The 11,671-nt window shown below is 40.3% G+C and overlaps 1 protein-coding gene across 2 annotated transcripts in view; it reads left to right on the top strand.

The window, feature by feature from the left end:
* The window catches only part of PPP6R3 (protein phosphatase 6 regulatory subunit 3), a 79,361-nt gene that overhangs the window by 3,344 nt on the left and 64,346 nt on the right, over positions 1 to 11,671 (top strand). The window lies entirely within an intron of this gene.

Below are 11,671 nucleotides of genomic sequence, written 5' to 3'. Positions count from 1 at the left end.
AAAAAAAACTTTTGGAAAAAAAATATATTTTTTAAAATTTTTTTTTCTCCCCCCAAAAAAAAAAAAAGAGCCCTAAATCTCTTGTGTTAAAAGGGTCTCTTTGTTGTTTGGCCCAAGGGCACTCCCCTCCCCCCCCCCCCCAATGGACCACAAAGCAGGCATGTGCCCTGACTGGGAATCAAACAATTACCTCCTGGTTCATCCACGCTCAACCACTGAGCCATCCCGGCCGGGCTGGAGATATTTTTACTGTGGGAAATGGGTAATGTGCTATTGGCTTCTAGAGGGTAGAAATCAGGGCAGCATTTCTTACCCCCCCCCCCCCCCACACACACACACACACACTTAACACAAATTATCTAGCTCCAAAATCAATAGTGCCAAGGTTGAGAAACCCTGCTCTAGATAAATGCTAGCCTGGCCTCCTTTAGAATCATTTGGGATACTTTTTATGACCATGGATGATGGATGATGGATCCCATCTCTGGAAATTTGTGGAGGGATTGATATATATATATTTTTTTAAAATATATTTTATTGATTTTTTACAGAGAAGAAGGGAGAGGGATAGAGAGTTAGAAACATCGATGATAGAGAAACATTGATCAGCTGCCTCCTGCACGCCCGCCACTGGGGTTGTGCCCGCAACCAAGGTACATGCCATTGACCGGAATCGAACCCAAGACCTCTCAGTCCGCAGGCCGACGCTCTATCCACTGAGCCAAACCGGTTCGGCGATAGTATATATTTTTAAAAGCTCCCCAGGTAATACTGAAGTGCAGCTAGGTTTTGGAAACATTGTGCTACACCAAAAATGTTAGGGGCTACTTCTTCAGGTGATTTGTACGTGTCTGTTGTATGTAGGTTCTACCTTGGAGGTTGCTTAGTAACGAGAGAGATGGTATACATACATTATTTTCAGGTGCCTGAAAACTGAACTTTAAATGAAAATTTTAATGAATTGATTTTATAAGGTAATTTAGAAATGTTTCTTCCCATGAAAATAATTACCATATTGTGCCCTGGCTTGGTGGCTCAGTTGGTTGGAATGTTGTCCCATATACCAAAAGGTTTCAAATTCGAATTCTCTCTGTATTTCTCTCTCTCATCGATGTTTCCCTTGATGAGGGTTAAACAAAAATTACCGTATTGTGCTGATCTTAGCAGCTCTCTCAGGTATTTAGGGTTGTTTGTTCCTATGCTAAATAACCTTAAACTGTGGTTTTTGAGTTTTGTATCTTTTGCCCTCATCTTGCTTGTCATCTGTCAGTTCTGTTTTTAGATGCCAGCTTCATCATTATCTTTTTTTATTCCCAGAGAGTTGGCCCTGTATCAGTTTGCCAATTCTTCCCCTTGAGGGCAAGAGAGAGGCATACTCTGTGTTTAACCTTTCACACAGTGACCTTGACAGCTGGTAAAGAGGGGTCCTCAGGGCCTGGACTCTGACACAGGTGTTTTACCTCCTGAGAAATATGAGGTGCAGTAGTAGGGAGAAGGGCAGAAATTCTTACACACTTAAAATTTAGGATATCTAGTTTATTGAATGGAAGAATGTAGTGTACTAGTAAAAGCTATACAAATTTTCAGCAACTTAATGTTGTTAATGTCTAGACATACAAAAAAGATCATGCAGGCACTTTCTAATCTTTACATCCTGAAATTTGACTTATGGTCATCTACTTCTTCTGATCTTCATTTATTTGATCAGCAAATATATTGAGTCCTTACTCTGCCAGGAACTGTATTAGGGATTCACTCATGAACAGGGGCTTAAGGACTTGGGCGAGACAGGAATGAAAAGAGGTACAGTTTTGGCTGGGAGACCAGATAACAAAAGCTTGTTAAATTGTACGAGTATGTGGAATAAGTAGTCTCTTGGAGGCCCTCAAGGCCTCAGAGGAAAGAGCTTATATTTGCTAGTAAGGTGGTTGAGATTGCCAGAAGTCTTTTGCCAGAGAATAAAGGAGTTACACCTTTGTTTCTCCTGTGTATTGAATTGTTATGTTGACTTGCGTCCTTGGTTTGGTGTGTCTTAAAAAGCAATGCCATTCTTCCCATGCTGGTGAAGCTGTTTTATGACAGATATTATCCTATATAATAAAATGCTAATATGCAAATTGTCCTCCGGAACGGGTGTTCTATCAGGACTTCAACCAGGGGGCAGGGCCATCCATCCGTCCAACCTTCCGCACCGGGCCTCTAGTTGATCTATAATATCTTTTGCTCCATAGATATTGGTTGTCAGTCAAACTTGAAACAGTGACTGGCTCCATACTGATCAGGGCTTGATGTAGGTTGATGCTAAACATCTTGTGTATCCTTGAAATTGATGGTGCTTCCAGTGGGAATGGGTTTTTTTTGCTGTAGTCTGGATCGAGGTTGACTGGAGATTTGTTTTTGTGGCCTTTTGACTTCGGCTTAGGTTTAGTTCCCATGAGAACCCCTTTTCTTGCTCTCCCTCCCCCTTTACTTTTCTTTCCTGGGAGAAGGGGAGATATTAGTTACTAGTTGCATTAATACCCAATTTATTTCAGTTTTTGGATGACGATGAACTGACATCTGGATACCAGGTAAATTGGCTGGATGGTAAAGAAGCAAGTAAAGGGATCTTGGCAGTACTTGAAAGGCTTCTTTAACTGGGACATTTTTATGTCACAGACTTGGCAAAGAACTGAGTTTACTCTGAGTAGAGGCGGTTTACGACTTGAAACATACTGCTGGCTAGTGTTGACCGGTTTTATAAGTATGTATTAGTGAAGACTACATAGTCTATGAATTTATATAAATAGTTTGATAAGTTACAAACATCTTTTTACTGATAAAAGGAGGTTCTGATTTTGTATTTAACAACTCTGGAGAAAACTAGGATACTATTCCAGAATTTCTTATAGTGGAATATACACTGATTTTGGATGGTTTGTGTGCCCCAGAGGTTAACTGCCATGAAATCTGCTGGCCTAAAGGAAAGCGGAGTGAAAGATTGTTTTTTGGTACATTAGAGAGCAGAACTAAAAAGGCTGCAGAAAAAATAAAAATTAATAGTGCAGAAGTAAGAGTATGATTGAATGTTGAGTCGGCAGACTTGGAGAAAGCTGTGCAGATTGCTAGTTGGATTCTTTAGTGCTCTGTACGTGGATGCATAGCTGAACAACAGTGATGGTGTTAGAGAGACACTTTGACAAGAAGAGAAAGCAGGGTTTGCTTGATAGCGTGTGGCACTCTGAAACCCTAATCAGGGTAAGTAAAGCAGCTGTGTTACACTCTCCACGAGGCACGTTGCATGGTGGCCTAGTAGTTAATAGACATTGGTTGGACCTGGATGAAATCTGGCCTTTTAAAAAAAATTTTAATTTATTTTTTGTTTTGGTGCCCTGACTGGGAATCAAACCAGCAACCTTTTAGTGTACGGGACAAACGCCTAACAGCCAACGAACTGAGCCACAGTGGCCAGGGCAAATCTGGGCTTTCAATCCCAGATAGGGGCAGGAACATTGACAAGTATTGACTCAGTTGGGTGTTTGGGGCTTCCTTTCATGAGAATCATGGTTTTGGAGCTAGAACATAACTTAGAGATTATTAATTATCTTAGAGAAAAATTTAGGCCAGGTTGGAGAAGGGACATGTGATTCCTTAGGGTTTTGCTGACTCTACTAGACTACAATTCCAAGTGTCATTTGTTTCAAGAGTGACATCACAGGTGGATCTCACTGAGAGTTAAGAACAAAGGGTTAAAATGAATTATTTCCTTTTGGTGGTAGTACATGCCAGTTTTTGTCATTGTCGTGGATGAGGGGGGTAGTGTCTCCTGGTTTTTTGTTGTTGACAAAGATACACAGGGGTTCTCTTGTCTCTGGACCATGGGTAGGTCTCATCTGCCTCTGTTGGCTGTGAGTTCACGAGACCCTGCCCCTTGTGATTAAATAACACTCTTTGAATGAGCCCCACCCCTCTCTTCCTTTCCACTGTGGATCTCTTGTCCTTGCTTTATTACATTGGATCCAACAACTATCCAGGGTAATAAACATCCATCATAGGTGTAGTATTTTAACACATTTCGTACCGCATAGAAATCTCTAAGACGTACGCCAGGGGCCGCACGTTTTTGGGCAAACTGCACGTTATTTAAATCATCATAACTACAGATCATAATGCACTTTAGGTGTTGTTTTTCAATAATTATAACATTTTTATTTACAAAAACAATGAAAACAATTATAAGTTCCTAGTACTTTTTTAACGTATGGTACTGCGTAAAACATTTTCCTCTATGAAGAGGGACCAAACAAAATTTACATAAGTATCTAGATTCGCTCCTTTTTCCATGGGCGGCACAAACTCTGCAGGCTCTCGTAGGAAATTTTTTCTTTCCACTCGCTGGAATACACGTAGGTTCATGCTGCTTCATATCACCTGACAACCTTTTGGGTGGATCTTTACGAGGTGCTCTCCTTGCACCCCCAGGGGAAGGGCTGGACAGATTTGTCTCTGGTTCCGGAGAACCTTCATTATTGTCATCCGTTACCCACTCTCGCCATCGATAGCAGAAACTGTTTATACTTCATTTTTGCTTGTGGATTGAGGACGTTGTACACTCTAAATGAATTGAAAAGTCCACAGTTTATAAGGTACAGCACTACTTTTTTTGTCCATTTCATCGTTTTCCTTAGAATGGAACAACACGAAAGGAAGTGTATCAGTTTCGTTGGTTTCCTTCCTTTTTCTGAGAGAGGGCATTTCTAAAAGCGCCAGGAACTTGAAGACGAAGACTATTCGAATGACCAAAATACAGTGTAACTGCAATGCTTTATGGGTTCGTGCAATTATATAGTTTTTCGTAGATTGACCTACACGGTTTCCACCAATGAGATCGCTTCATTCGATGTGGACAAGACAGTGTGTTGACATCTAAGGTCCATAACAGATGGCGCGTGAAAAACGAGAAAACTCGTAAGCGGTCCTTGATAGATGGCGCACGAAACACGAAAAAGCTCGTGAGTGGTACGAAAGGTGTTAAGCTAAGGGAGTTTTCACAATTTAGTACCTGTTTTCTGTCCCCAATTCAGAGTATGTTATGGAGGTCAAGAGTACTCAGGATCTAAAATAGCTGGTTTTGAGTTCTGGCTCCCACAGTTTTCCAGCTATGAGAAAATATTAGTGAACATTAAATGCCTAGCTCAAGAGTAATATTTGTATTAATTTATTACTGTCACCAATCTTCCTAATAATAATAGAAGTAACTGCAGAAATGACTCTAATATAAGGTGAAGTGAATGCCCTGAAGAAGTGAAATGGGATCATAGAGGACCTCTGAGGTCTAACCAGTTCTGGGGAAATAGAGGGTGATGGTATTGGGTCAGGGGAGGTTATGGAGTTAGTGTTTGTATGCAGATGTGTTATTTTTTAAATTTAGATTATGTTATTGAACTCTCTCTGCCATTATAAAGGTAACTCTGCTTTGAAGCCTCCCACATTAAACCATATTTTCTCAGTATACTGTGCTCTTGAAGAAAAATCACATCTGCTTTGAAGCATCAGTGCGTTTTAACAGATGATTGGTTTTTTTAATTTTGTACTTAACTTCTTTACAAATTTCACATTATTACCAGACAACTCTTCTGTAAAGGGCCAGTTAGTAAAATTGGAAGGCTCTGGGGGCTATATTGTTTATATAACTACTCAACCCCACAGTTGTGTGAAAGCAGCCATAGACAACATGTAAACAAATGAAGGTGGCTGTCTTCTTAATAAAACCATATGTTCAAAGAATAATATCAGCATGTGTACAGATATTAAATGCTAAAATAATAATTGTGTACCCACTAACCAGCTTAAGAAATACGATGTTGCCACATCTTTGGCTCCCTGTATGTCCACACCAGACCACTTCTTCCCTCTTCTGACCTCCCCAAGGCAAGCACTCCCCTGCATGTATCATTTTCATGCTTTACTTTAAGGTGTTTCCATCTGTGAATGTATCCTTATGTAACTTAATTTTTGTATGTCTTTAATGAATTGTACCCCCTTATTGTTTTTGAGGTTCATTTATTCAAATACTAGAGGCCAGGTGCACAAGATTCGTGCACTGGGGAGAGAGGGGGGGTCCTTCAGCCCGGCCTGTGCCCTCTCATAGTCCGGGAGCCCTCAGTCCGACATCCTTAGCACTGCCATCCTTAGCGCTGCCGCGGAGGCAGGAGAGGCTCTCGCGTTCGCCAGCTGTGAGCCCGGCTTCTGGGGTTCTGGCTGAGCAGCACTCCCCCTGTGGAAGTGCACTGACCCATCAGGGGGCAGCTCCTGTGTTGAGTGCCTGCCCCTGGTGGTCAGTGTGCATCATAGTGACTGGTCGTTCTGCCATTTGGTTGATTTGCATATTACCCTTTTATTATATAGGATGTGTACTTATCATGTCTTAGGCATTAAGACTCATGTTCTCATGCTGGGTATATTAGCAGTGAGGAAAGCAGAAAAAAGTATCTGTCTTCACAGAATTTACATTTTAGTGGGGAAAGGCACTTCACAGCCCTGGCCAGTGGGGTGTGGTTCAGTTGAATCATAGTCCCATACATCAAAAAGTAGTGAGTTCTATTCTCCCTTCCTCTCTGAAATCAATTTAAAAAGAAAAGAAAAAAATAATTCACAGAAAAGTTAGATGTAACAATCATGTGATCATCAGAGAGAAAAAAAGTAAAGCAGGGGAGTGGGTAGGTGGGTGAGTGAGGGCTGTTTGCAGGTTGAAATATGGTGATCAGACTGGGCCTCCCTGAGAAAGGGAACCTTTTAACAGGAGATCAGGGAGAGAGCCTTGTGGCTATGGGTGTGGGTGGGGTGGGAGGAGAGCCTAGTGTGCCTGAGGTTCTCAGAGGGCAGGAGGGAGGGACAATAGGAAGAGGCCAGCCTGGCTGGCGGGAGAGCCCAAGGGAGAGTGGTGGAAGATAAGGTCTTAGGGCATTAAGGTGGAGTGGGAGCCCATCACACAGGCTTTTGCCAGTATTTTGTCTTTTTCTCTGAAGGAGATAGGAAATAATGGTGTTTTGAGCAGCTGTGTGATTTGATTTATATTTTTAAAAGGTCCCCCTAAAGCAGTGTTAAGAATAGCTGTCTTGCCCAGCCAGTGTGGCTCAGTGGTTGAGCATTGGCCTGTGAACGAGGTTAGTTCGGTTCCCAGTCGGCATATGCCCGGGTTGCAGGGTTGATCCCCAGTGTGGGGTGTGCAGGAGGCAGCCCCTCAGCGATTCTCTCTCATCATTGATGTTGCTATCTCTCCCTCTAGAGGCCCTTCCTCTCTGAAATCAATAAAAAAATACATATTTTTAAAAGAATAGCTGTCTTGTGCTGCTGCAAAATAATGGCAGCTGGGACTGACAGGAAACGCAGGTGTCAGTGAGAAGCAAGCAGTTGGATTCTGGGTGCATCTTGAAAGTAGTGACAATGTGATTTTCTGAGAGGGAGTGAAGGATGATGATACTGGGGATTTTTGCCGCTGTGGGAGTTGCCATTTATGAAGAAAGGGAAGACTGAGGGAGGCACAAGTTGTGGAAGAAAGATGAGTTGAGATGGGGATGTGTTAAGTTTGAAACTTTTAGAGCCCGCTGGAGACATGTAGGATTAAAACTTTTGAAGTTGAGGGGAAAGATTGGGGCTGAAGATAGAAATATGAGACACTTATAAGTCCTGAGATTGAGTGAAGCACTGAGGAATGAGCGCTGAGTCAGCAAGGGAAGCAGGGCTTGTGGTAGAGGTGAACCATGTGAGCCCATGTAAGCAGTGCATCTATGAAGCCAAGGAGAATATTGTCATGGAGGCGGCAGTGAGACCTGTGCTCAAGGCTATAGCTGTAAGGTCAAGTCGAAGGAGGGTCAAGGCTTGTTTGGAGGCTTTGGCAGCACAGAACATTGATGACCTTGACAAGAGCAGTTTCTAGAGGGTGGTGCAGGAAAAACCTGGGAAGGAGGGTTCATGAAGAACTGAGAGAAGAGGACCTCAAATAGAGAAAGCTTTTTAGCAGGCGCCAGGACGCTGCAGTGAGATTTGGGACTCTGAGAAGGTTTTGTTGAGGTGGGAGAAGTTACAGCATTTTTGTCATGTTGATGAGAAATGATTCTGTACAGAGTGACCAACTTGATGAAGTGGGAGAGGGGGCACTTGCTGGAGCCTTGCTTTTGGGAAGGTCACAGAGGATGGGCCGAGTGGAGAGTCCACAGGCTCTTGAGAAGAGGGAGAGCAGAGTTGGGATAGTGGGATCAGGTGGACATTTTCTCCTGTCTTCCCAGTGAAAATAGGAAGGCATTGTGAGTACAGGCTAGTGCAGTGATGGCGAACCTATGACACGCGTGTCAGAGGTGACACTCGAACTCATTTTTTTTTTTATTTTTCTTTGTTAAATGGCATTTAAATATATAAAATAAATATCAAAAATATAAGTCTTCGTTTTACTATGGTTGCAAATATCAAAAAATTTCTATATGTGACACAGCACCAGAGTTAAGTTAGGGTTTTTCAAAATGCTGACACTCCGAGCTCAAAAGGTTCGCCATCACTGGGCTAGTGAGATGTGGGGAGAGAGGAGAAGGTATGGAATAGTCTGCGGTTAAGTATGATAAGAATGTGAGTGGATTAGCAACATGGAATGGCTTAGCTGAGGGGAGTGATCTGAAGGAAACAGCAATTGTGTTCTTTTTAGCAGAGGCAGAGTAGACAGTGCTGGGTTGTGCTGGAGTTTTTGCCCCCGCCTCGTTCCCCAGCAAAAGTGGCAATGCCAGAACAGGTCAAGGAAGTGAGTCTACTGGTGGGGCATGAAGTCGAAGCATGGAAGGGCGGAAGTGAGGGCATGTCGGTAGTGAGGGTTGTCAACAGTGATGCATGTAGCTGTAGTTCATTCCTGTTCACTTCTGTGTCCTGTTTTAGACTGAATACATCTCATTTTATTTTGCCCTATCATTGGAAGGTAGGATTGTTCCCAGCAAAGAAACAATGATATTATGAACAAGTGCAAAACATTTCTATAGGGTATAGACCTTGAAGGGTAGTGGGAACTGTACATCTTCAACTTTAGTAGCTGGTGCAAATTGTTTTCCAAAATGGTTGTCCAGTTTACCTTCCTACCAGCACTGTTGTTCTACATCCTTGCTAACCCTTGGTGTTGTCAGACTTTCTTTATTTGCCATTTTGTTGGGTGTGAACTTACATGTCATTTAAAAAAAAATAACAGCTTTATTGATATAATTCACATACCATAGAGTTCACCCATGTACTAAAAATTTAGTGGGTTTTAGTATACAGTGTTCACAGAATTGTGTAATCCTCATCACAATCTAATTTTAGAACATTTTCATCACCCAAAAAGAAACCTTGTACCCAATAGTAGTTTTCTTCATTTCTGTCTAATCCTTAGACAACTATTAATAAACTTACTCTTTCTATAGATTTGCCTATTCTAGACATTTTGAATGAATGGAATCATACTACATATATACATGGAATCATACAATATGTGGTCTTTGGCTCCTTTCACTTAGCAAAATGTTTTCAAGGTTCATCCATGTTGTAGTGTGTGTCATTATCAGTACTTAATTGCTTTTCATTGCTGAATGATACTCCATTGTATGGCTATACCGCATGTTATTTATCCATTCATTAGTTGATAAACATTTGGGTTGTTTCCACTTTTTTACTGTTATTAATACTACTACTATGAGCATTTGTGTACAAGTTTTTGGGTGAACATATGTTTTTATTTCTCTTGTATACTTAGGAGTGGAATTATTGGGTAATGTGGTTACTATGTTTGGATTTTGAAGAACTACCTAACTGATTTACAAAGTGGCTATAGCATATCAGCACTACATCAGGGTTCCAGTTTCTCCATGTTTTTGCTAACATTTACTGTTTTCCATTAAAAAAAAAAATTGTAGCCATTTTACGAGTGTGACCTGTGGTATCTCATGTGGTTTTGATTTGCCTTCCCCTAATGATAATGCTATTGAGCACCTTTTCATGTGATTATTGGCCTTTTGTATATCTTTAGAGGAAAGTATTTAAAAACGTTACCCATTTTGTTAATTTGTTTTTGCATGGTTTTAATGTTCTTTTCTCTGGTTACTAGTGAAGTGAAGTATCTTTTGGCTTCTTGGATTTCCACTTTTGTGAAATGCCTGTTTGTCTTTTTTATTTTATTTTATTTTATTGAGTTTGATTTTTCTTATTGTAGGAATTAACATTCTGTTTAATACTCTTATTTATCTGTGTGACAAATAATCTCTTCAGTTTGTGAATTGTCTTTACTATATTTATGGAATCTTTAAAAAGTGGTTATTTGAAAGCATGGAATAAAAGGACAAAAAAGGATCTCAGTGTTCTAATCTTCTAGCCTTCATGCTACACAGGTAGAAGAGAAAATATATTTTTGATTCATAGGTAGTTGTCTTTTAAAAAGTTTTATGGTTTCTCTTATAAGTCTTGCACATCTTTTGTTAGATTTACAAATAATCTCTTCAGTTTGTGAATTGTCTTTACTATATTTATGGAATCTTTAAAAAGTGGTCATCTCCTACTGGGGATGTGCCGGCAACCCAGATACATGCCCTTGACCGGAATCGAACCCGGGACCTTTCAGTCCGTAGGCCGACGCTCTATCCACTGAGCCAAACCGGTTTCGGCTATGGTTTCTCTTATAAGTCTTGCACATCTTTTGTTAGATTTATTCTTTAGGTACGTTATAGGTGGTTTTTTTTTTCTATTGTAAATAAATTTTTTAAGTTAAATTTTCTATTTATTGGTAAATGGAAATGCAGGTGACTTTATAGTATGTATCTTACCAAACCCTGGTTCAGGAATTCTGCAGTGAGCACCTGTGACAGATAGGAATGACTTTTGAATGGTCTTATCCCTAATCAGAACTTTTGTCATCTTTTGGTCAAAATTGGCCTTTGAGATTGTCTAATTATGATAGCTCTGTGTTTCAGTTGTAACTAATAAGGACCTCTTGAACTCTATAACTCAAAGAAAACAAAGTTCTTTTTTAAAAATTTTATTATTTAAAGTATTACAGATAGTACATATGTCTCGTTTTGAGGAGGGGGGCAGAGAAGAGGCAGGAAGAGTGTAGACGTGGCGTTGTGGAGTCATTGTTTTAAGTTTGTCAAGTGTTTTTCCTAGTAACTGAGAATTGTTTTCTCTTGTTCCTCAAGAATTAGGTTCCAGGTTTTTAGTTTCTTTATTAATAATTGCAAAGATTTTGCCATTTTATGACTTCCAAAGTTTCAGCTGGGAAAGTGCTGTTAAATGGTTAACAGTGCTGGTTGGCGGTGGTTATTGATGTATTTAATTCTTTAATATTCTGAGGAGTAGTAGATACTTAGGTCTCAGTACTTGTCATTGTTGCTGAAGATATTTGTTCTGTGTAAGAATGTGTTCTTCACCCTTAAGAAAGGGTTTACTTCCTTTTCCAGTAGTAATTCTTAAAGTGTGGATAGGATGATTCTGCAGGTTAAAAATCCCAAGATTTAGCGTTGTTTCAGCACTTCAAATCAGATTTTTGTTATCAAAAACTTTTTTCTGAGAAGGAAAAAATCCTGCTTATTTAGGAAATATTTTATAGGTCCAATGTGAAACTTTATTATGACGTTTTAGACTGTAAAACTGAACTGAAAGGAAAAATTAATGTGAAATTGAAATT

Source organism: Myotis lucifugus, unplaced genomic scaffold (genome assembly GCF_000147115.1).
Source record: "Myotis lucifugus unplaced genomic scaffold, Myoluc2.0 scaffold_415, whole genome shotgun sequence".
Classification (NCBI taxonomy): Eukaryota; Metazoa; Chordata; class Mammalia; order Chiroptera; family Vespertilionidae; genus Myotis; species Myotis lucifugus.
Note: the sequence above shows the minus strand (reverse complement) of the source record. Positions and strands in the feature narration are given on the sequence as shown.